This window comes from Scyliorhinus canicula, chromosome 20 (assembly GCF_902713615.1).
Source record: "Scyliorhinus canicula chromosome 20, sScyCan1.1, whole genome shotgun sequence".
Lineage (NCBI taxonomy): Eukaryota > Metazoa > Chordata > Chondrichthyes > Carcharhiniformes > Scyliorhinidae > Scyliorhinus > Scyliorhinus canicula.
In genome coordinates this window covers 73278455-73303013 of record NC_052165.1, presented here as the reverse complement: position 1 = coordinate 73303013, position 24559 = coordinate 73278455, and the positions used below count along the sequence as shown (strand labels likewise).

The window sequence follows — 24559 nt, the reverse complement described above, 5'->3', positions numbered from 1 at the left end:
AAAAATGGTGGCATGGTTGGTAAGGCGGGCCAAAATCGATTGACTGGGGTGAACCAACCATTGATCATTAAGCAAGGTTGACTCTTAACTGTCCTCCTCAACCTTAATTAACTCAGTTGTATGTGTAAATATTCAAGCCGCAGATTAGTCAGTCTACTTAAAGAAAACAAACCAAACACTGTTGTTCACTTCTAAAGGGATTAAAGCATTAAGTTTATGTTAAATTTGTATAGAACTGTGCTTGGAGTGCTCATCTGCATTTTACAAAAAGGATATGGAAAAGGTGCAAAAAAAAAAATTCGTAAGGGTGATCCCAGAACTGAAAGGTTAATAGAAAAGCCTGAACAGTTTGATAGGGTAGACGTAGAAAAAGTGTTTCCACACTTACGGGCAGCACGGTAGCATGGTGGTTAGCATAAATGCTTCACAGCTCCAGGGTCCCAGGTTCGATTCCCGGCTGGGTCACTGTCTGTGCGGAGTCTGCACGTCCTCCCCGTGTGTGCGTGGGTTTCCTCCGGGTGCTCCGGTTTCCTCCCACAGTCCAAAGATGTGCGGGTTAGGTGGATTGGCCATGCTAAATTGCCCGTAGTGTCCTAAAAAGTAAGGTTAAGGGGGGGGTTGTTGGGTTACGGGTATAGGGTGGATACGTGGGTTTGAGTAGGGTGATCATTGCTCGGCACAACATCGAGGGCCGAAGGGCCTGTTCTGTGCTGTACTGTTCTATGTTCTATGTTGTGTGGCGAGGGCAAAAGTAAAGGCCCCAGTTATCGGATTATCATTGATGAACCAATAGGGCATTCAGGAGAAATGTCTTTACCCAAAGAGGGGTGAGAAACTGGAATTTGCCAACACAAAGGTGAGGGAGGGGGTGGATAGGCGTACAGCAGGGATGTTTAAAGGGAAGTTAGGTAAACCCGTGAGGAGACAAAGGAGTAAAATGTTATGCTGACGATTTGGGAGGAGACTCATGTGGCGCATAAACACCAGCATGGAACAGTCGGGGTGAATGGTCTGTTTCTCCGCTCTAGACTTTACATAGAAATATTACATCGATGCCCCCCCCCTCATGTGTGTGTGTGATGCTTCCTGTACATTTAATAATATTTATGATCACTTTAAAACCATCTGCTTTTTGGAGAATGGAAGAGGAAGGGGAGCAGCATAAATGGAACAATTAGGAATGACCCTTGGCTCAGGAGCTATTACAGCTTTCGGTTACTTATCCAAATGATATTTACCTATTCTCCTGTGAGTCATCAATAATGGGCCTAATTCAATTGCTGCCACTGATCCATTTGCTGTTTGCGACGGGATGTTATTTTAAAGACAATCTTTTGAGGCATGCATGGCAGCTTTGCTTTGTGTGTTGGTGAATCAGTGGAAAGCGGATGAACAGATGAGGGCAGGATCCACTAAATAGACTTGTTGGGGGATGGGGTGAGTGGAAAGTTTGTTCGCCATTGGTTTCTGATGGGAGGCCGTGGGTTGGAGCTCAGTTTCTCATGCATCCACCTGCAGGAGCAGCAAAAGCTGCAACCATTTTGAACCTTGTTAACATGCGGTGAAATCAGCCAGGGTGTTCCGATGAAGAGCTAAATGTAGGCCAGGATTCTCCATTGACTTTCAGCGGGAGTGGATGATCCTGCAGTGGGCAAGGCTGGAAAATCCCATCCACTGACTCTGCTCTCTGTACAGATGCTGCTGGATCTGCTGAATGTTTCCTGAATTCTCTGTTTCTTTTTTTCATTTCCAGCTTCCGCAGTAGCTTGCTTATTTTACACTTGCTCCTGGGTGCCTGCCCAGATACAGGCTGGGCTGCGATATTGTCCGTGGCTGAAGAAAGCTGCTAACCTACCCCCCTCCTGAGGTCGAGCATGAATAAGTGGAGCTGAACTGACAGCAAAAAGGACAAGGCATTCGGGAGAGTGGGTGTAGAGTGAACATAGAACAGAACAGACCCTTACGCCCTCGATGTTGTGCCGAGCATTGGCCGAAACCAAGATCAAGCTATCCCACTCCCTGTCATTCTAGTGTGCTCCATGTGCCTATCCAATAACCGTTTGAAAGTTCCTAAAGTGTCCGACTCCACTATCACAGCAGGCAGTCCATTCCACACCCTAACCGCTTTCTAAGGAACCTACCTCGGACATCCCTTCTATATCTCCCACCCTGAATCTTATAGTTATACCCCCTTGTAACAGCTACATCAACCGAGGAAATAGTCTCTGAAAGTCCACTCTATCTATCCCCCTCATCATCTTATAAACCTCTATTAAGTCGCCTCTCATCCTCCCCCGCTCCAAAGAGAAAAGCCCTAGCTCCCTCAACCTTTCCTCATAAGACCTATCCTGCAGATCAGGCAGCATCCTGGTAAATCTCCTTTGCACCCTTTCCAATGCTTCCACATCCCTCCTATAGTGAGGTGACCAGAACTGCACACAATACTCCAAACGTGGTCTCACCAGGGTCATGTACAGTTGCAGCATAACCCCGCGGCTCTTAAACTCAAGCCCCCTGTTAATAAACGCTAACACACTATAAGCCTTCTTTACGGCTCTATCCACTTGAGTGGCAACCTTCAGAGATCTGTGGACATGAACCCCAAGATCTCTCTGTTCCTTCACATTCCTCAGAACCCTGCCGTTGACCCTGTAATCCGCATTCAAATTTTTTCTACCAAAATGAATCACCTCACACTTATCAGGGTTTAACTCCATCTGCCATTTTTCAGCCCAGCTCTGCATCCTAAATGAGGCTGGGCCTAGAATTATCTTGGAGCCAATTTCACCCACTGCTACTTCACTGAAAGGGAATCATAAACCTTGCTTCGAGATGTAAAGTTTGAGTTTGAGAGCCGTGGGGTTATGCTGCAACTGTACAGGACCCTGGTGAGACCACATTTGGACTATTGTGTGAAGTTCTGGCCACCTCATTATAGGAAGGATGTGGAAGCATTGGAAAGGGCACAAAAGAGATGTACCAGGATGCTGCCTGGATTGGAGGGTAGGTCTTATGAGGAAAGATTGAGGGAGCTAGGGCTTTTCTCTTTGGAGCGGAGGAAGATGAGAGGCGACAATAGAGGTTTATAAGGTGATGAGGGGGATAGATAGAGTGGACGTTCAGAGACTATTTCCTCGGGTGGATGTAGCTGTTACAAGGGGGCATAACTATAAGGTTCAGGGTGGGAGATATAGGAGGGATGTCCGAGGTAGGTTCCTTACTCAGAGAGTGTTTAGGCTGTGGAATGGACTGCCTGCTGTGATAGTGGAGTCGGACACTTTAGGAACTTTCAAGCGGTTATTGGATAGGCACATGGAGCACACCAGAATGACAGGGAGCGGGATAGCTTGATCTTAGTTTCGGACAATGCTCGGCACAACATCGAGGTTCCGAAGGGCCTGTTCTGTGCTGTATTGTTCAATGTTCTATATGTTCTATGTTCCATGTAAATGGGGTTACTATTGTATTCCCAACAAGTTACCTCAAAGGATTGGATTCAGCTCGGAGAAAACTCCAAGGCTTTGTGTTCAAAAGATTTTTGTCCTCCAGTTAGAGAAAAGTAAACACAACTACTAAGGCTGTCAAATTGTAGATGTTAAGCACGGCATTTGTTTTTCATTAATGTGCTCTCCTCATTCTAATCACATCCTGACAAGGGTTTGACTCAATTCTGTTTCCTCTGGAGGGAGAGTCTAGAACAAGGGGGGGAAAATATCTTAAATTCTGAGCTTGCCATTCGGGGGGTAATCAAAAAATCCCGAAAGTGCAAAAGGAGTCCATTCGAGTCTGCAGCGACCCTCTAAAAGAGCATCCACCTGGGCCCAATCCACTACACTACCTAACCTTTGGACACTAAGGGGCAACTTAGCACGGCCAATCCACCTAACCTGCACATCTTTGGATTGTGAGAGGCAACCGGAGCACCCGGAGGAAACCCACACAGAAACGGGGAGAACGTGCAAACTCCACACAGTCACCTGAGGTCGGAATCGAACCCGGGTCTCGCGCTGTGAGGCAGCCGTGCTAAACACCGTGTCACCGTGCCGTCCCTTGGCACCTCGTCACACAAAGGGCAGGGGGAATCTGGAACACTCTCCCCAAAAATCTGTGGCAGCTGGGGGTCAAATGAACAGTTCAAAACGGAGATCAAGGTATTTTTCTGACATGTAGAGGAGTATGGAGCCAGTAAGGCAACTAAATTGAGTTGAGATTGTGGATCCATCGTGATCTAATTGAATGGTGAATCAGACTCTTGGAGTTGACCTGAGAATCTGAAAAATGTAGCTGTAAAAGTAAGGGCGGCAGGCTGTCTTCCTGGCTCCACTCGTGTCCCAGGCATTGATCAGACTCACGCCCTTTCAACATCGGGCAAGGTGAAGAACTGGAATGGAAGAGAATGTGGGAAGCTGCAGGCTGTCAGTCATTAGAGTCCAGTTGCAGAAAGGCTGACTGAAGGCTTTGTTTTCCTTTTCAGAAGTGGGCCATTTTGAAATGAAAGCCTTTGACTGATGGGGTCCTGTTGAGAACAGATATCAAGCTGAAGTTGCTTCCACACGCCAGGGAGACGGGGAAGAGAAGAGAGTCAAGCTGACCATCTGGTAAGAAAGATTTATATATTTACACACCGGTCAAATCAGTTTGCATAATATGTGCAATCATTACAACATCAAAACATTGTTTGGCCCACTGTGGGTGAAGATATCACATCCAAATCCAGGCTGGTGATTGACTGCGGCCTATCTGTGCAGCTCAGGCATGTCCTTTTGAAGAGCTGTTTATTGATCCCGATGAGGTGCACGGCAGAGCACACAATGCCCGCAGCACTATTGGGTTTGTTGCAGTTGGTGGGCGCTGTGCGGATGCACCACATATATTGGATAAGGAAGAGACCTGTTTACTCATGAATCAAATGGCAGCGCCGCTCTTTGCAACCCTGCAACCCAAAGCCTTCCTAAACATCAAAGTAACCGGATTACTGGAGTGATACCGGTGAAAACCCAGCAACATGGAAGTGGCTGGCATTGGTTGGGAAAAGTTGGTCAAATATATTGATGATGGTAATTATCTAGTGTCACGAAAGGCCTTTGAGACCCTCCATTTTTGACACTAAATGCCGTTGAAGGAAGACAGAAGGTTGAATAGTTTAATAGTCTCTTGTTCATGATTCCCGTTCCTGGCTTTCCCATTTCCACAGATTTTAGCCCCTCTTCTCCACCCCCCTCCCTGCCCTGAAATTCCGATTCCGCAGGTGTCAGCTGTTCTCTTATTCCTCATCAGGCTGGTAACCGGTGATGTTAAGGCAGTGGATTTCACAGCTTGCTGATCAATAGAGCGATGCAGTGCCTCAGGAGCACGGTTCCTCCCCTGTTTCCCCTCCACAGACTCAGACCAAGAGATATGGATTTATTCCTTTGTTTAAGAAGGGTAGCAAGGATAATCCAGGGACAGATCATCGAGACAGGATCTACTCCCATTTGGAAGCAAGTGGTCGTATTAGCGAGAGGCAGCACGGTTTTGTGAAGGGGAGGTCGTGTCTCACTCACTTGATAGAGGTTTCGAGGAGGTCACAAAGATGATTGATGCAGGTAGATCAGTGGATGTTGGCCAAATGGCCTTCAGTAAGTCCTTTGACAAGGTCCCTCATGGCAGACTGGTCCAAAAGGTGAAGTCACACGGGATTAGGGGTGAGCTGGCAAGATGGATACAGAACTGGCTAGGTCATAGAAGGCAGAGAATAGCAATGGAAGAGTGCTTTTCTGATTGGAGGGCTGTGACTAGTTGTGTTCTGCAGGGATCAGTGCTGGGACCGTTGCTGTTCGTAGTATATATAAATGATTTGGAGGAAAATGTGACTGGTTTGATTAGTAAGTTTGCAGACGAAACAAAGGTTGGTGGAATTGCAGATAGCGACCAGGACTGTCAGAGGATATAGCAGGATCTAGATCGTTTGGAGACTTGGGCGGAGAGATAGCAGATGGAGTTTAATCCGAACAAATGTGAGGTAATGTATTTTGGAAGGTCTAATGCAAGTAGGGAATATAAAGTGAATGGTTGAACCCTCAAAAGTATTGACAGTCAGAGGGATCTAGGTGTACAGGTCCACAGGTCACTGAAAGGGGCAGCACAGGTGGAGAAGGTGGTCAAGAAGGCATACGGCATGCTTGCCTTCGTTGGCCGGGGCATTGAGTATACAAATTGGCAAGTTATGTTGCAGCTGTACAGAACCTTAGTTAGGCCACACTTGGAGTATAGTGTTCAATTCTGGTTGCCAAACTTCCAGAAGGATGTGGAGGCTTTAGAGAGGGTGCAGAAGAGATTTATCAGGATGTTGTTTGGTATGGAGGGCATTAGCTATGAGGAGAGCTTGAATAAACTCGGTTTGTTCTCACTGGAACGGCGGAGGTCGAGGAGCGACCTGATAGAGGTCTACAAAATTATGAGGGCATAGACAGAGTGGATAGTCAGAGACTTTTTACCAGGGTAGAGGGGTCAATTACTAGGGGACATAGGTTTAAGGTGCGAGGGGCAAGGTTTAGAGTAGATGTACGAAGCAAGTTTTTTTCACAGAGGGTAGTGGGTGCCTGGAACTCGCTGCCGAAGGAGGTGGTGGAAGCAGGGACGATAGTGACGTTTAAGGGGCATCTTGACAAATACATGAATAGGATGGGAATAGAGGGATACGGACCCCGGAAGTGCAGAATATTTTAGTTTAGACGGGCAGCATGGTCGGCACAGGCATGGAGGGCCGAAGGGCCTGTTCCTGTGCTGTACTTTTCTTTGTTCTTTTTTTTAATCATTGTTTCCCTTGACTTGATTGTTTTTGTGGAATGCCCTCCCACAGAAGGTTGCAATGGTTGAAGGGAAAGTTTCACTACCCGCTCAGGACAGGTAGGCACGTGCAGTCACACACCCACACCCAAGATCAAGTATTAAAGCAAAACCCAAGGGCATCACAGATTAGCCTGGCACCATCCTCGCCTGACATAAAATTCAGTAGACCTTCCCCTCCCCCGCCCCCTCATGTTTCATCTGGGGGAAAATGACTCAGCACAGACTGGGGACCGTAGCTGTGATCTGTGACCTACTCTAATAGTTTAACCGCAATGAGGTCCCATTCATCCACCAGCCAAGTCCATTCTGAGTACAGAAGGGCCTAATGGTGCCTATGTTTAATTCCTCTACCTGGCTCATCCTGGCTATCCTAATGGGACAACTTCTCAGTGTTGGTGGGAGAAAATGGGAAACGGAACGTCTGCAGTGCAGCACTTCATTCCAGGTTTGAGTTGGAAATGTTTAAATTATTGATATCTCGACACCAGCAGGTGCCTCCCAGACGAACATGGAGGGCAGCTTATTGTCTAGTTGTAATTTGAAAAGCTCGAAAATAGTCTTTGAGAATCCACTGTGATGAAAAGTAATTTCTGGATGGGAATGATCAAGTTAGTAGTCGGGCAAGGATTACTCAAAGGCAGTCAGTGCCAGGCAAGTGGCCTTGTCACTAGGCCCATTTTTAACCCATTCACACGCACAGTTAAAATTGGGCCCAAATTTGTCTCCCAAGTGCTGCATCACCGCAAAGTGCTGCAGGAGGATGATGAATAGAGACTTTGATGAAAAGAGCCATTTTTCACAACCTTATGTTCCAAAGCACTTTTCAGCCAATGAAGTACTTTTAAAGTGTAGTCATTGATATAATGTCGGAAACATGATAGCTCCACAAACAGCAATATGACATGGATATTTGGAGCAGGAGTCGGCCACATGCTCCCGCGAGCTTGCTCCGTCTTTCAACATGCTCTTGGCATATCTGATTGTAACCTAAAATGCCGGCATAGTAGCACAGTGGATAGCACTGCTGCCTCACAGCGCCAGAGACCCATGCTTTGATTTTGGCTTTGGGTGTCCATGTGGTGTTTGCATTTTCTCCCCGTGTCTACGTGGGTTTCACCTGGGTGCTCCGCTTTCCTCCCACAGTCCAATGTGGGTGGACTGGCCAATACAAATTGTCCGTTAGCGTCCAGGGATGTGCAGGTTTGGATAAAAGGTTTACTGGAATTTGGTGGGATGGGCGTGATCTAGGTACAGTGCTCTTTCTAGAGGGTCGATGCAGACTTTTTTTTTTTAGAAAATATTTTATTGAGGCATTTGTAATTTTTACAGTTTACAGTTTAACACTTTTAACATTCCTTAAACAACTGTGCGGGCTGTCACACCCAAAAAAAATCAAAAAACAATGTCCCTGCTCTATTTCCGTATTACCTGTGTACACATCTTTGTTGTACACTACCATGCCTCCCCCCCACCCTTACTGCTGACGTTCAATTTTCCTTCAAGAAGTCGATGAACGGTGAACCCCTGAATTGATCCTCTCAAGGCAAACTTAATCTTTTCCAGCCTGAGAAACCCCGCCATGTCGCTGACCCACACTCCTGACTTTGGGGGTTCTGAGTCCCTCCGTCCCAGCAAAATCTGTCTCCGGGCCACCCGGGAGGAGAAGGCCAGAACATCGGCTTCCCTCACCCCTGCCTTTGGCCCCAGATCCTCCGATACCCCAAATATTGCCAATTCTGGACTCTGAGTCACCCTCCCTTTCAGGACCTCAGACATAACGTCCGCAAATCCCTGCCAGGATCCCCTCAACTTCGGACACGCCCAGAACATTTGTACATGATTCGCCGGACTTCCCGCACAGCGTCCGCACCTATCCTCCACTTCCTCATAAAACCTGCTCATCCGGGCGATCATCATGTGGGCCCTATGAACCACCTTGAACTGGATCAGGCTGGCACAAGACGAGGATGAATTAACAATCTTCAGAGCCTTTTCCCATAATTCGCTTTCCAACTCTCCAGCTCCTCTTCCCCCTTCCTCCACCTCCCCGATAGGGACTCCTTCCCACTCCATCAACTCCTTATGTATTTCCGAGACCCTCCCCTCCCCTACCCCGGTTTTTGACATCACCTTATCCTTTAGTCCCCTCAGGGGGAGGCGAGGAAAGCTTGGAACCTGCCTCCAGACAAAGTCCCGTACCGTTCCCACCTAGCAACTCAAACTCCTCTTCTAATGCCTCCACGTTCGGGGAAACTCTTCTCAATGAGCTCCCCAAATCTCTCAATCTCTGCCCGCTGCCACCTCATAAAGCCCCCATCCAGCCCCCACACCCGGAACAAAACGGTGATTGTCACAGATCGGTGATCTCACTGACGCCTCCTCCAATCCCACGTGTTGTCTCCATTGCCCCCACACTCTTAGGGCTGCCACTACCACTGGGCTTGTGGAGTAACCAGCTGGCAAGAGCGGCAGGGGCGCAGTCAATAAAGCCTCCAAATTCGTACCCTTACAGGAGGCCACCTCTACTGACTCCCAAACCAACCCCTCCCCCACTACCCACTTCCTGACCATCGATATGTTGGCCGCCCAGTAATAATTAATAAAGCTCGGGAGGGCCAAGCCCCCCTCCCCGTGGTCCCATTTTAGGAGTTCCTTCTTCACCATCAGGGTTTTACCAGCCCACACAAAACCCGAGATCGCCACATTCATTTTCCTAAAAAAAAGCCTTCGGGACAAAAATCGGGAGACATTAAAAAAAAACAGCAGTCTTGGGAGGACTGTCATCATCACCGTCTGAACCCTCCCCGCCAGTGTCAGCGGGCACATGTCCCAACTACGGAAATCCCTTTTCTGATTGACCGCTTTACCCAGATTTAACTTATGGAGCTGTCCCCAATCCTTAGCCACCTGGATCCCCAGATACCTAAAGCTCCTCCCCACCACCTTAAAAGGTAACTCCCTCAGTCTCCTTTCCTGCCGTGCTGAATCGCAAACACCTCGCTCTTTCCCATGTTTAACTTGTAGCCTGAAAACCGCCCAAATTCTTCCAGCGTCTCCATAATTCCAGCCACCCCCCACCACTCAAGCGGGTCTGTGATATAAAGCATCTGCGTAGAGCGAGACCCTGTGCTCCACCCCTCCTCTCACTATCCCCGCCAAACATTCGATGACCCAAGAGCTATTGCCAAGGGCTCTATGGCCAGGGCAAACAGCAGTGGGGAGAGTGGGCACCGATGTCTTGTCCCCCTGCCGAGACTAAAATATTCTGACCGGACCCGGTTGGTTCTTACATTCGATGCAGACTTAATGGGCCGAATGGCTTCCTTCTGCACTGTAGGGATTCTAACCTAATCAATTCTAATCAACCCAGTTCCTGACTGTCCCCAATTATCTGTATTGGTGGCATTGCTTGAGGGAAAAATATCGATCAGGATACCATAGTACGCTCCCTCATTCTGTATTAAAATAGTGAGTTATGATCTTGTCTGCTGGAGAGGACAAACAGTACCCTGGTTTGTTTGCAGCTCCAATAATGCAGTACTAAGAGAGCACCGTGCCCTGATTGTCAGTGCTTCATACTCCACTTTGTACTGTGCTGGGGCTCCGGGGTATAGCCTCCAGAATGGGATTTGAACTGAGAAACCCTTAGCTTGGCGGCAAGAGGGATGCCCACTGTTGACAGGTGCCTCATAGATTGGGGAGTAGGGGAAGAGTACAATTTCCTTTCCCCCAGGCCTTCAGACACACTCGGGAGTTTGGAAATTTAATGGGGTCATTCGTCAGATGAGCAATGGAGTGGGATGACACCAGTCCTCGTCGCAATTCCCATCTGACAAAAACGACCGCAGGGGCTTGGGGCATGGCACCCGAGAGGCAGCGAAAAGCCTGTGCGGACCAGACCCAGGAAACTGTTAGCACTTTGTGGAGCAAAGTAAAATCTGGTTTAAAAACCATCAAGGATTCCCTCGTGGCTGGTGCTGCATTTAATTGGTGCAGGTTCAACTCTCACCCAAGAAATGAATCTATATGTATAAATATTTGTACGTGGCAATGAAACTCCTGCTGTTTCAATGATGATTATTCGGTTCCAGTGGCTGCCTGCTTTCTGGTGCCTGTTGAAGAAGAGCTTCAATACGAACACAGCTGAAAGTGTTGTACTGTGTCCCTGACCACACAACCGTGTCTAACCACTCCATAATGGTTCGCATCTCACAATGCGCTTCCCTCGTCAGTGCTATTCACCCACTTGTCTGTTGTAAAGGAATGCAGGAGGGTGGAAAAGAACAAGCCAAGCTTTTCTGGGCGCCACCTTTTTGTTTTCAAAAGTAAGAAGAGAGCAGCATTTGAAATGTTGTTTGAAGGTGAGCCAACCTTTCTTCTCCCTCCCTTCGCTCAAAACCCTGTGAGTTGACTATTTCCATTGAAGTGTCACTGCAGCTGAGAGAGACCATACCCCCTATTGAACCCCCTCAACTTCTGCCAGCCGGGACACAATGCAAGACTTTAATCTGAGTCTCCAAGTCCCAGTTTTGTTCTTTTTTTTCTCTCCCTCCTGAAGGTTGCTGCCCGTTTGTGGACTAAATTCTACCAGCCATCAGCTGCCATTTAGTAGTCACCAGAGTGACCATTCAATCAGGACGACGACAAATTGTGTTTATACGGGCCTTTAACGCATCTCGAGGGCCTTTGCAGGACTGTAATCTAATTAAATCTGACACTGATTTGTAATAGGCGACCTTGGGACATGGGTTCATTCACTTGCTCATAGAGGTAGTTGCTTGGGAGCATCTTAAAGGAGAAGAGAGGGACGGAGAGCTTTTGAGAGGGAATTGCAGTTTCGTAGGGCCCAGCTGACTCAAGGTATCGACAACGGAAACCAGGATGCGAATGAGACTGAATTCGAGGAATGCGAAGTTCTGCTGAAGGTTAGTGAGACAGTGAGGAGCGAGACCATCCCCAAGAAGAGGATGAGAATTTTGATCAAGGCATTTCTGGACTGGGAATCAATGTATGGGTTGCCATCAGTAGCTTATGCTCCCCAATGGGGTAAAGGTGCAGCCTTTTTGTGCTCTGCTCAAGCCTCCGTACTGTTATCCCAGCCCCCACCCCCCATGGTCACGTGTGTGAAGGCTAAATCAGGAGAGGTTTTGTGTAGTTCAGCAATCTGCAGAAGCTAATGGTATCTTCTGAATTCACTGACTTTGACTACTTTGGTGCCCTGACACCTCAGGTTGCAGTGCACGGCAATATTCCAACTGCAATCGATCTCCGTCACATATAACAAGCTGCCAATAGAAAGAGTAACAGTCCGATCATTTGAAGTCTTCAAGGCCCATCTGTAGGAGGGTTTTCCAAGGCCTGAGTATTGAGCCAGCCTTAACGTAGGGTTCATCCCTCATTGTTAGGCCTTCGCTTAATAAACAGAGCAGACACACAACCTGGTTATGATGGCTTTATTAACCCAAGCTCGGTTTTGTGTACACGAGAGATGGACCTGGATAATGCCAAGATCGATCTGCTGAACATTGATAAAAACACATCAATTATACAATTTCCAAAAATCAATAGCCCACCCCAGTTGGACTTGATCCAATCCCTGAAGCTGTCATGTTTAAACTATCCAATAAAGTTGTGATCATCTCATGATTGTAGCCTCATCCTGTCACCTGTTGTGTACCAAAGGTTTTATGTCCATGTTAAGTTGTTTTCCCCATCCTAACATCCTGTTCACCCATTGTTCATTAGGGACAGGATGGCAGAACTGGCATCCTCTTTACTCCATGGACTGTTGCAGAGGTACAGGGTATCAGAAGTGGCTTCTTTTTCACTTCATGGATTGTTCCAGAGGATATTGGGGGTAACTGATAAAACTTGTTCACGTCCACTATGTAATCTGCTCACCACACATCTGTGTCTCAAAAACATGGGTAAGTTAGCTAGCCTAAATCCCATCATGCATTATGGCCACTGCTTGTACCTAGAGTTTACATGATTTTCACTGCTTTGCACAAAACACAGGTTTAATGGTTAATAATGATTACCCAGTACACTTTCTATAATTAATGTCAATCCTTAATAAACTAATTTAAGAAGAACTATTCTAGTGGCATCCTAGCTATTCAGTTTTAAGAAGTCTCATTGCTGGACACCCCCTTCACCATCTTTGAATGCTTTGAGAGCTTTACATTATTAGGAATACCATTTCAGCAGGCCATGTCTGGTTAGCCGTGTAAATGTTGGCGGAACACGGATATTAGTCTGTGAACCGGGCACAATGAAAGCACAGAAGTCTGCTCGTTGTTCCACTACATCTCTGTGGAACCTTTGAATATTTTACTGAACTCCAGTGTTACAAAGTCATAGTCATTGGGTTTTTACAGCCAGAAAGAGGCCCTTCCGTCCATCGCGTCCGTGCTGGCCATCCAGCACCTATTAACTCTCCCATTTTCCAGCATTTGGTCCGTAGCCTTGTATGCTATGGTGTTTCAAGTGTTCATATAAATACTTTACGAAATGTTGTGAGGGTTCCCGCCTCTATGAAATGAAATGAAAATCGCTTATTGTCACGAGTAGGCTTCAATGAAGTTACTGTGAAAAGCCCCTAGTCGCCACATTCCGGCGCCTGTCCGGGGAGGCTGGTACGGGAATCGAACCGTGCTGCTGGCCTGCTTGGTCTGCTTTAAAAGCCAGCGATTTAGCTGAGTGAGCTAAACCAGCCTCTACCACCCTTTCAGGCTGAGAGTTCCAGATTCCCAACACCCTCTGGGTGAAATCGTTTTTCCTCACATCCCCTCTGAACCTCCTGTCCCTTACCTCAATTCTATGCCCTGTGGTTATTGACCTCTTTACAAAAGGGAGACGTTACTTCCTATTTACCCAATCTCTATCCCTCATAATTTTGTACACCTCAATCAGGCCCCCCTCAACCTTCTCTGCTTCGAGGAAAACAATCCCAGCTTAAACAGTCTCTCTTCATAACTGAAACTCTCCAGCCCAGGCAGCATCCTGGTGAATCTCCTCTGCACCCTCTCTAGTGCAATCACTTACTTCCTTCAGTGTGGCAACTAGAACGGCACACAGTACTCTAGCTGTGGCCTAAACAGTGTTTTACACAGCTCCCATCATAACCTCCCTGCTCTTATATTCTATGCCTTGGTTAAGAAAGGCAAGTATCCCATATGCCGTCTAAACCTCCTTATCTACCTGTCCAGCTGCCTTCCGGATTCTATGGACATGTACACCAAGGTCCCTCTGGTCCTCTGTACTGCCTAGAGTCCGACCATTCATTGTGTATTCTCTTGCTTTGTTAGTGCTCCTAAAATGCATTACCCCAGGGTTAAACCCAACCACCTGGAGGTTCCTCTCCAAGTCACCCACCACCCTGACTTGGAAATATATCGCCGTTCTTTCACTGTCGCTGGGGCAAAATGCTGGAACTCTCTCCCTAACAGCGCCTACACCTCAGGGACTGCCGCGGTTCAAGAAGGCAGTTCACCACCACCTTCCAAAGGGCAATTAGGGATGGGCAATAACTGCTGGCCTAACCAGCATTTTGCTGGTATCTCCTTGCTAAGCAAGGGGGTGAAAGGTTATCAGGGATAGACAGGAATGTGGGGCTGAGGTTACAATCAGATCGGCCATGATCTTATTGACTGGCGGAGCAGTCCACATTCCGTAAATGAATAAATTACAAAAAAATTCCTTTTGCCAGTGTTCTGTTCACATAACCAGCTCGTCTTTATCATCCTACAATCTATTTATCACGCCACTAATTTTTGCGTCATCTAGAAACTTGCTGATCATGCCCCTCACATTAACACCCAGATCATTAATGTCACTAGATCGCAAGATTGTCCTGAAGCCCCCAGCAGGAATGAAAAATTTACCTTAAGGATGCTGTGAGAAAGTCCACAGAGAAAATCCCAAAACAGTGTATTCAATATCATGAAACATTTTGGTTTATTAGTTATTAAAGGTATCAGTGATGGAGAGTAATGGCTGTTTAAGATTCAGGATTTACTAGATTAATACCTGGAATGGGTGGGTTGCCTTTTGAGGAGAGATTAGACCCACTGGGCTTGTATACACAGGAGTTCAGAAGAGTAAGAGACGATGGAATTGAAACGTATCAGATCCGGAGGGATATTGGCAGGGTGGATATGAAGAGGATGTTTTCTCTTGTGGGAGAATCTTCAACTAAGGGTCACTGGGCGCGATTCTCCGCTGCCCACGACGGGTCGGAGAATAGCGGGAGGGCGTCCCCGACACTTTTCACGCCCTCCCACTATTCCCCCCCCCCCCCCCCCCCCCCCCCCCCCCACGACACGAATCGCTGCTTGCCGTTTTTTACGGTGAACAGCGATTCTCCCCAGGCCGATGGGCCAAGTTCCCAGGCCTTTACGGCCGTTTTTACGGCAGCAAACACACCTGCTTTCTGCCGTCGTAAAAACGGCCGCAACATGCCCGTTCTGGGCATCCAGGGCCCCGATTGGCACGGCCGTACCACGGCCGTGCCAAGGGGGGCATGGGCCCGCGATCGGTGGGCACCGATCGCGGGCAGTGTGTCCATAACGGACGCACTCTTTCTCCCTCCGCCGCCCCGCAGGATCAGTCCGCGGGGGGGCCGAGGGAGATGACGGCCCCGCGCATGCGCGGGTTGGAGCCGTCCAACCCGCGCATGCGCGGCTGACGTCATCGTGCGCGTCAGCCGGCGTGACGGTGGCTAAGGCCGCGATGCCGTGCTTCACGGGGCCCCGCTGCTAGCCCCGACCAGGGGGGAGAATCGGGTCCCGGGAGGGGGCGCGGAGACTGCCGTGAAACACGGCCAATTTCATGGCAGCCTTTACGATTTGCCGCATTTGCGGCGAATCGCGCCCACAGTTTAAAAATAAGGGGTCGCCTCGTTAAAACTGAGACGTGGAGTAATGTTTTCTCTCAGAGCAATGCGAGTCTTTGGAACTCTCTTCCTCAAAAGGCAGTGCAAGCAGAGCCTTTGAATACCCATCGGCAAAGGTAGGTACCTCCTTGCTAAGCAAGGGGGTGATAGGTTATCAGGGAGAGACAGGAATGTGGGGTTGAAGTTACAATCAGATCGGCCATGATCTTATTGACTGCCGGAGTAGCCTCGAGGGGCCGTGTGGCCTACTCCTCCTAGTTTATATAATCGAAATGGGTAACATAGAAACAAAAAATTCCACCATTGCCTTAATGTCAGCATTCCTCAGTCACTTTGAGATGATCGCTTTCAATTGATGTAAAAGATATTCAATTCTAACAGGGATTGTCAGGTTGGATGCTGAGAGAATTATTCACTTGTGGAGGAATCTAGGACGAAGGGGGACACAGTTACAGAATAGAGGGTCCTCTTCTCCATCGTACAGCAATAAATTGTGGCGCTAACAATTATACTCAAAGCCGAGAGACTAGTACAATAGAGGCTTTATTGCTGTACGATGTTGTCCCTCCATCCGCAACTGTAGACTGAGGGTCTGAGCAGCTCTCATACATATTTATACACAAGCTCCCTGTGGGCAGAGCTAGCCGGCAGGGGCTGACCGGAGGAACCTGTATTACAGGTACAGGCATACATCCCCCTACTGCAGTACACATAACTACAGTGGTTATCTCACCACACCCATTGAAGACGGACGAGGAGGAATTTCTTCTCTGAGGGTCCCCATCTTTGGAATTCTCTTTCCCAGAGAGACGTGGGGCGAGATTCTCCGCAAATACGGAGAATCGTAAAGGCTGCCGTGGGACAGGCCGTGACCCACGGCAGCCTTCATGGCCACTTCCGGGGCCGATTCTCCCCCCCCAGGCGGGGCTAGGAGCGCGGCCCCGTGCGTCACGGCCTTGACGATGGTCATCAAGGCCGCGCGTCACGGCGGCTGACGTGGCCGATGACGTCAGCCGCGCATGCGCTGGTTGGACACCGCCAACCCGCGCATGCGCAGTTGGCGTCTTTCTCCTCAGCCTCCTGGAAAGACGTAGCGGCTTGATCTTGCCGGGCGGCGGAGGGGAAAGAGTGCGTCTGTTTTGGACACTGGCCCGACGATCGGTGGGCACCGATCGCGGGCCTGTCCCCTCCCGAGCAGTCGTGGTGCTCCCGTGCCAATCGGGCCTCTAGATGCCCTAAACGGGCATCTGCCACCCGTTTCACGACGGCAGTGAGCAAGTGTGTTTGCTGCCGTGGTGAAACGGGCGTGAAGGCCCGGCCACCCGGCCCATTGGCCTCGGAGAATCGCCGCTCGCCGTAAAAAACGGCGAGCGACGATTCGTGGCATGGGTCGGGGCGTGGGGGGGAGAATAGCGGGAGGGCATGAAAAATGTCAGGAGGCCCTCCCGCTATTCTCCCACCCGGCGTGAGGGGCGGAGAATCGCGCCTCTGGAGACTGGGTGAGGGGTGCATTGAATATATTCAAAGGCTGTGATAGGGCGACTTGGAGAGATTTTTGACCCACAAAGTTAGGATTCATGAGTGGGGGTGGGGCGGACAAAGTAAATTGGAGTTAAGGCCACAGTCCGATCACCAATGATCACATTGAACGGAGGGCTGAAATGCCTACTCCTGCTCCTATTTCTTACGGTATGATAAAAACTTACAGCAGAAAAACAGGCTGTTCAACCAATGCCGGTACTTAACTAGCTCACTCTCCATGTCAGTTTGCTTTTCAATTGGCATCGGAAGGCTCTGTGGGGAAGGACGCTGGAAGCAAGCAATGGCAGGAATGTGGTGGTAGAGGCCGGGGGTAGGGGTGGGTGGGGAGGGGGGGAGTGGGCACAAATCATTAGAGGAGGGACCTGGCGATGAACTCCCTGGACCGTGTCCAACCAGAGCTGGCAAGCTGGATCCCTGCTCATTTTGTTATGTGGTTTATCCCCTCAATGATGTGGCATCCTCTGGTTTATAAGCAGGGGTGTGGTGTTTATCAGATAATGGAAGATGCTGCACAGTGCGGTTGAGGTGCCACCTCAGAATCCATTTGCCGTCTTTGAGTAACTGCGCCTCTTAGAAGCCGTGCACACTGAAAATAACCGAGGTGTGAAATTATCATTCCGCTGAACAACCTATTCTCAATGACTCTGACTCTCCCAGTTTATCATCCATCAAAGGCCTTAAAGCCTGCTCCTCCATCACCTCTCTCTCACCCATTATTACACAAAATTTTCTCTCTTTGCTGGAAGATCTGCCTTCTAAACTTATTTTTGACTACTTTTGTGTATTACTTATGATCTCGGTTTTAATATATATACATAAATATAAATAGTTACTTGGTATACTATTGCCAAAAAAAGAGACATGCTGTTGAAGCTTTTCATCATGCACTCATCAGGACAAATTTGAGAATGCCAAATTTCAAAGGGACAACAATTTATTCTGAATGATAAGAGGGGTGTGATTGATTAGCAACTCAGCTCTGATTGCTTGAGATGTTGCCATGGCGAATACACCAGGGAGCTATTTTCCCCCGTGCTTTTATTTATTGCAAAGATGGCTCCGCGATTGGAAAGCATTTGCTGAACAATCCCGAGTGTGCTAAGAATTGCCCACCAATTTATGATCATCTGCCCGGCTCCAGTTTAGCTCACTTCTGCTTGCCAGAAGTAATGTATGTTCAGATGCAGGGGCCTGTCCTCTGCAGACAAAAGGAATATGTCCGGACATTGCATTTATTTTGGGAGGTCATTTAATAATCCTGCAGCAGTGCCGGCTGAATATATTGTGCGGGCCGGTTTTCACATTAGCCCAAGTGGTACCTCGGGTACCACTGCTCCTTGGGGACAGGTGAGCGTTTGGTAAAGGGCGGGGGGGGGGGGGGGGGGGGGGGGGGGGGCTGTTGCAAGCTCCAGTGATTAATGTGGAATGACGATCACCATTACAAGAAAACCATTTTTGATTTTGTAAGAGGCGCGTCCTGAGCTGCCGATGGTCGATAGCTGAGTAACTGGCGCCTGTTGCCTGTCTGTGTTGAAAATATCGCAGCACAATGGTGGGTTCAAGCATCACAGTGTACGGCTGACTGACTGACTGGCTGGCTGCTGACGGTGCCATTTTCACAAATTAAAACCTAATCCGCCATCAAAAAACAGAGTGGCGGGCCAGAGGTGGGGAGACAGATCTGTGACAACGTTGGAATAGTTAAACTGGAACACACGCAGACTGTTGTTCTTAGAGCTGATGCTATTAATTGTCCTGAAAGAAGTTGGGGGGGGGGGGGGGGGGGGGGGGGAAGTAAGCTGAGCATTTGTGGCTTTGTTTTGCTCTGTAATGCGGCAAGCAAGCCTTCCAGGCCTTTCCATTTTGCTCTGTTGCGTTTTCAGCAGTTCACAGCTGCAGGGGAGGTTTATTTCTCGTGCTGCCGTTAACCCTGTGTGTGGTCAGTGCCGTGGCCTGAATGAAACTCTGCTGCGATTTTATCATTTTGATAACCTGAGCATTACGACTCATTCCTTCCATTTTTAAAATTTATTTGTTATAATCAAATGGAGGGAGTTGGAGTGGAGGCTAGGGGCAGGAGGGAGAGAGAGACAGATAGAGAGAGTGAGAGAGAGACAGGAGTCATCCAGTTGAGAAACAAAGGGGGTGGGGGGAGGGGGGGGGGGGGAGAAGGCTGCCTTGAATTAGGGTTGCCAACCCTCCAGGATTGACCTGGAGGCGCCAGGAATTGAAGGTCAGAGGGCACTGCTGTGTGAGAAGCTGCAGAAAAACCATAGAGACATCAAAAAATTTTTTGGGTTGTCATTTTCTTTGAACCTTTCTCTTCACCAGATAGGAAATTATTGGAAGGGGGAGGGGGAAGGCTGTTTTGCTGACAGTCGAGCCAATCAGTCACGAATCTTTGCTTTCCAGTTGGTGTGGGAGGAAGACGGTGCGTCACAAGGATGGATGTTGTTGGCCGACTAATGGCCTGAGCTTGAGGGCAAGTGATGTGTTGAATCCTGCAGGGATAGGTTTAATGACAGTTGGCTACCCTCCCTTGAGATCAGGAAAGCCTGACAGAATGGGTATCCCCCAGGCCCTGTGGACTTAATGCTCATTTTTTCCCTGGAAAACTGAAATTAAAACAGGAAATGCTGGATTACGTCCGTCGGTCTGGCAGCATCTGTGAAGACAGAGAGAAACAGAATTACCGGTTCAGCTCCGTTTGACTCTTAGTTCCAAGTGGGGGGAGGGGTGGGGGTGGGGGTGGGGAGCTTGATGCAGGGCAACTAGATCCAGCACGTCATCAGAAAGGTGGCGGCCTCCTGGATCCAGTCCTCCCGCCCACTCAGCCCAACAAGTTAAACTTAAAATGGTACTAGCCTACGAGACACATGGGCCTACAGTGTAATTAAACTGTCAACCGGCCTCCTGGGAGGGGGTTCCTCACCTGCGCCCCCCCCAGTTCACCTCTGTTCGAACTGGAAGGAGCTGGGTTGGGTTTGGGATTCAGATCTTTTAAACCCTGGAACATTCCCCCTTCCCCTCCCAAATGGGTGGGACGTTTTGGCCCTTCCCACCTGTGGGATCTTCCTGTGCCGCTTTCCCCAGTGGCGGGATGGGCGAGCCACACAAAATAATGCCGTAGACATTGGCAGGACCAGGAGGCGAGCCATGTCTGCAGCCAGACGTGCGGCCACTCCACTGGAGGGGGGGGCAGAAATCTCACCCAATGGCTTTCCAATTGACATGCGAGGGGACATGTTGACTGATCAATATGCAAGGGATTCTGTTATAATTATTCATTTCTGGGATCTGGCCGCCGCTTTTTCGGCCAGCATTCATTGCCCATCCCTTGGTGCCCTTCAGAAGGTGGTGGTGAGCTGTCTTCTTGAACTGCTGCAGTCCTTGAGGTACAGGTGCGCCCACCGTGCTGTTGGGGAGGGAGTTCCAGGATATTGCCTCAGCAACAGTGAAGGAACGGCTATATATTTCCAGGTCAGGGTGGTGAGTGACTTGGAGGGGAACCTTCTGGTGGTGGGTGTTATAACCTGCCTGCTTACCAAGGGCTGGGGACTAATGGAAATCCCACAATCCTTTGGGAGTATGAGCTTCCCCAAAGGGGGGGGGGGGGGGGGGGGGGGGGGGGGCGGAGAAATCATTAGCAGATTCCCTGCATAAATAGAGCTGGCCAGTTTGGAACCAGCTAGAGAGGAGTGAGCAGCAAGGGAGTTGCTGCTGCTGTTGTGTATATACTGTATATGTTATTGTAAATAAATGTTATTTCTTTCTATCCTTCAACTCATGCTGAATTCTTCGTGGCCCTCACAAAAGTGGGGTTCCCAGGTATCTGCTGCTCTTGTCTTTCTAGATGGTAGTGGTGATGGGTTTGGAAGGTGCTGTCTAAGGAACCTTGGTGAGTTACTGCAATGCATCTTGTAGAATCTACACACGGCTTCCACTATTCGTCGATGGTGGAGGAAGTGAATGTTTGTAGAAGAGGGAGCAATGAAGCAGGATGCTTTGTCCGAGATGGTGTCAAGCTTCTAGAGTATTGTTGGAGCTGCACTCATCCAGGCAAGTGGAGAGTAGTCTGTCCGTTCGTCCGTTCCATTATACTCCTGAGTTGTGCCTTGTAGGTTGTGGACAGGCTTTGGGGGTGTCAGGAGGTGAGTTACTCGTCGTAGGATTATTAGCCTTTCACCTGCCATGGTAGCCACAGTATTGATGTGGCTAGTCCAGTTCAGTTTCTGATCAATGGTAACCCCCAGGATGTTGATTGTGGGGGATTCAGCCATGGTAATGCCATTGAATGTCAAGGGACGGTTGTTAGATCCTCTCTTGTAGGACATGGTAATTTCCTTGCACTTGTGTGGCGTGAATGAAACTTGCCACTTGTCAGCCCAAACCTGGATATTATCCGGGTCTTGCTGCATTTGGACATGGACTGCTTCATTATCTGAGGAATCGGCATGGTACTGGACATTGTGCAGTCATCCGCAAATGTGGGAATAGGGTCAGTAGGAGGAGAGGCAGCAGACATTGAAGACTCCAGGATTTCATCCATCCCATCGTTTCCATTGGGAGACTTGGGCAAATCGTGTATGAAGATGAAACCGCTGTGAAGTGGTTTAAATTGTTCTATTGGAGGGGTCCTTATCCTAATGGTCTAATACATTGAAAAGAGGCGTTGTTTCCCTGAACCTTGACCTTACTGACTGTTAACGACAGAGAGGAAATTTGCCACAGCTGGAAATCATTTTTTTAAAAACGGGTGGCAGTGAGGAGCTGGTCCATCCCTTTTTGAAAGTTTGGGTTAATATTTCAGGCAGAACTTCTGTCAGAGATGGAGAACGAGGAGGTGGGCTCCCTTTTCTCAAACGGACACACAGCAATAGAGAGCCAGGGAATGAGAACAACAGACCTTGTTATACAGATGTTATACTGATCACTGAATGGAAATATAAAGGAAGAGCTAAATGAGCAAGAAAAGTGGTAACATTCCCCCTTGGCCAGCTTTAATGTTGATCAGATTAGTTGGAGGACAAAGAACAGTTGGATGTCAAAGGGTATGTGGAAAAGCGCAGATAAATGGCATCAAAATCAGTACAGGAGCTTGGGTTAGCACAGCCACGAGGGGATGAATGGCCTTTTTATTATTCTAGATGTTGGTGGGTGGAGGTGGAGGGCGATCTTCAGGCCTCCGTGGCAGTTGCAGACTTGGTGATCTATGGGAGGCATTTTCAGCACAGGATGTGTTTTCAGTTTAGTGTTCCACACAGAACACTCTTTTCAAAAATACCTTAATCTGTTACCTCAAAGATAAATTCACAGTCCACTGCAGAACTCAGTCCTCAACCTGCGTCAGCTCAGCTGGGGTGCCACTGCCTGCCTCTGCAATGTTGGAGGCAGGGGGGCAGGAGGCCAGTCACACTAAATGGACATTGGATGAGGGCTTGGATCAAACTGGGATGTGATGCCCCATGCTGTGGAATAGTCCACCCAGTGTCATACCAGCCACCTTGAGCAGGCAACTGGAGGGCATGTTTGCTGTCCACAGAACCAAGTCCCAGCCTGATTCTTGGATCTTCAAGAAGCCAAGCAGAGAAAATTGACAGAAGAAAATATATCAACTTCACATTAACACCGGAGTGGAGTAACTGAGGAGCCAAAGGTTCTGTTAACCTGCTGAGTATTGGGCACAGACACACACACTGGCATTTATGTGTTGAAATTGTCACGTTGGCAATCCGCAGTCTCCTCAGTGTGGTGATATGCCATAGATTACATGTACTTGGCAGTGTGACCTCCCACCAGCAGGTGGCATAAGACATCAGTCAGGGGACATCCGTCCAGCAGCAGAAGGTTGTAAGGCATACACAAGGACAGTTGCACATGAGGGTAGTTCCAGGAGAGTCTAAAGAAACTCTGGAATAACTTGGTCTGTATAAGATTCGTATTGTTGCTTAACCACGTGTGAATTATAATAATAAAAATTGCTTATTGTCACAAGTAGGCTTCCTCCTTGTCCTGCTCATTTTATGTCCTGCTCCCTGTGTGTGTGTGTGTCTCTCTCTCTTTCACCCTTGGTGTGTGTCTCTCTCTCCCTCCCTAGGTGCGTGTGTGTATGTCTCCCTCTCTCCCTCCCTCCCTCCCTGTGTGTGTGTGTTTCTCTGTCTCTCTTTCTGTCTCTCTCTTTCTCTCCCTCTGTGTGTCTCTCTGTCTCCCTGTATGTGTGTGTATCTCGCTCTCTCCCTCCCATTGTGTGCGTGTGTGTGTGTGTGTCTCTCCCTCCCTGTATGTGTGTCTCTCTTTCTCTCTCTCTCTCCCTCCCTCCCTGTATGTGAGTCTCTCTCTCTATGTGTGTGTGCGTGCACCCGCGTATGAGTCTCTCTCTCTCGCCCCCTGTGTGTGTGTGTCTCTCTCTCTCCCCCCAGTGTGTGTCTCTCTCTCTCTTTCCCTCCCTCCCTGTGTGTGAGTATCTCTCTCTCTCTCTCTCTGTGCGTGTGTGCCCACGTGTGAATTTCTCTCTTTCTCTCTTGTGTGTGCCCACATGTGTCTCTCTCTCCCTGTGTGTGAGTCTCTGTGTGTGTGTGCGCGCGTGCGTGAGTGTGTATCTCTCTCTCTCTCTCTATGGGCCCTGTATCGAGAGAGAAGTTTGAGTGTCAGCCTGTCTTGTTATTTGAGAACCATGAACTGTACTGTCCGCTTGCTGTCAGCTCCCACCAAGGTTGCAGCAATTGCCTTTCACTTAACATCTTCGCTGCTCACATTGGGAATTGCATTGTGCAAAATCAAAAACCCTCTTGTCTTGTTCAGATCACTTTCAGGGTGTGGACATTCCTGGAAGCGCTGACCCTAAGCCATCCATCATTAAACTGAGACCCCGTCCACACTTTCACCTGGATATGAACGATCCCATGGCATTTTATCAATGTGGAGCAGGGAAGATATTCCCAACGTCCTGGCCAGATTTCCCACTCCACCAAAATCACTGGAAAACATCATCTGAACGCTATCACATTGTTGTTTGTGCTTGCAGTGCACAATTTCTCTGCTGCATGTTTTGCATTGAAACTGTGACTACACTTCAGAAGTAATCCATTGCCTGTAAATCCTGCTCGGTATTTCTCCCCTTCTGGAATGGGAATAGAGGGATACGGACCCCGGAAGTGTAGAAGATTTTAGTTTAGACGGGCAGCATGGTCGGAGCAGGCTTGGAGGGCCGAAGGGCCTGTTCCTGTGCTATACTTTTCTTTGTTCCTCCTGAAAGTGCTTGTCACGATCTGCATAAGCAATTCTGCATGT

At 48.7% G+C, this 24559-nt stretch overlaps 1 protein-coding gene across 7 annotated transcripts in view; it reads left to right on the top strand.

Annotated features, from left to right (window-relative positions):
• nrcama (neuronal cell adhesion molecule a) overlaps positions 1 to 24559 on the top strand; it is a 478378-nt gene that overhangs the window by 231382 nt on the left and 222437 nt on the right. For all 7 annotated transcript variants that reach the window (XM_038780573.1, XM_038780570.1, XM_038780576.1 and 4 more), the window contains one exon: positions 4475 to 4598. The gene's annotated coding sequence lies outside the window, so the exon portion shown is untranslated. The remainder of the gene's footprint in view (positions 1 to 4474; positions 4599 to 24559) is intronic.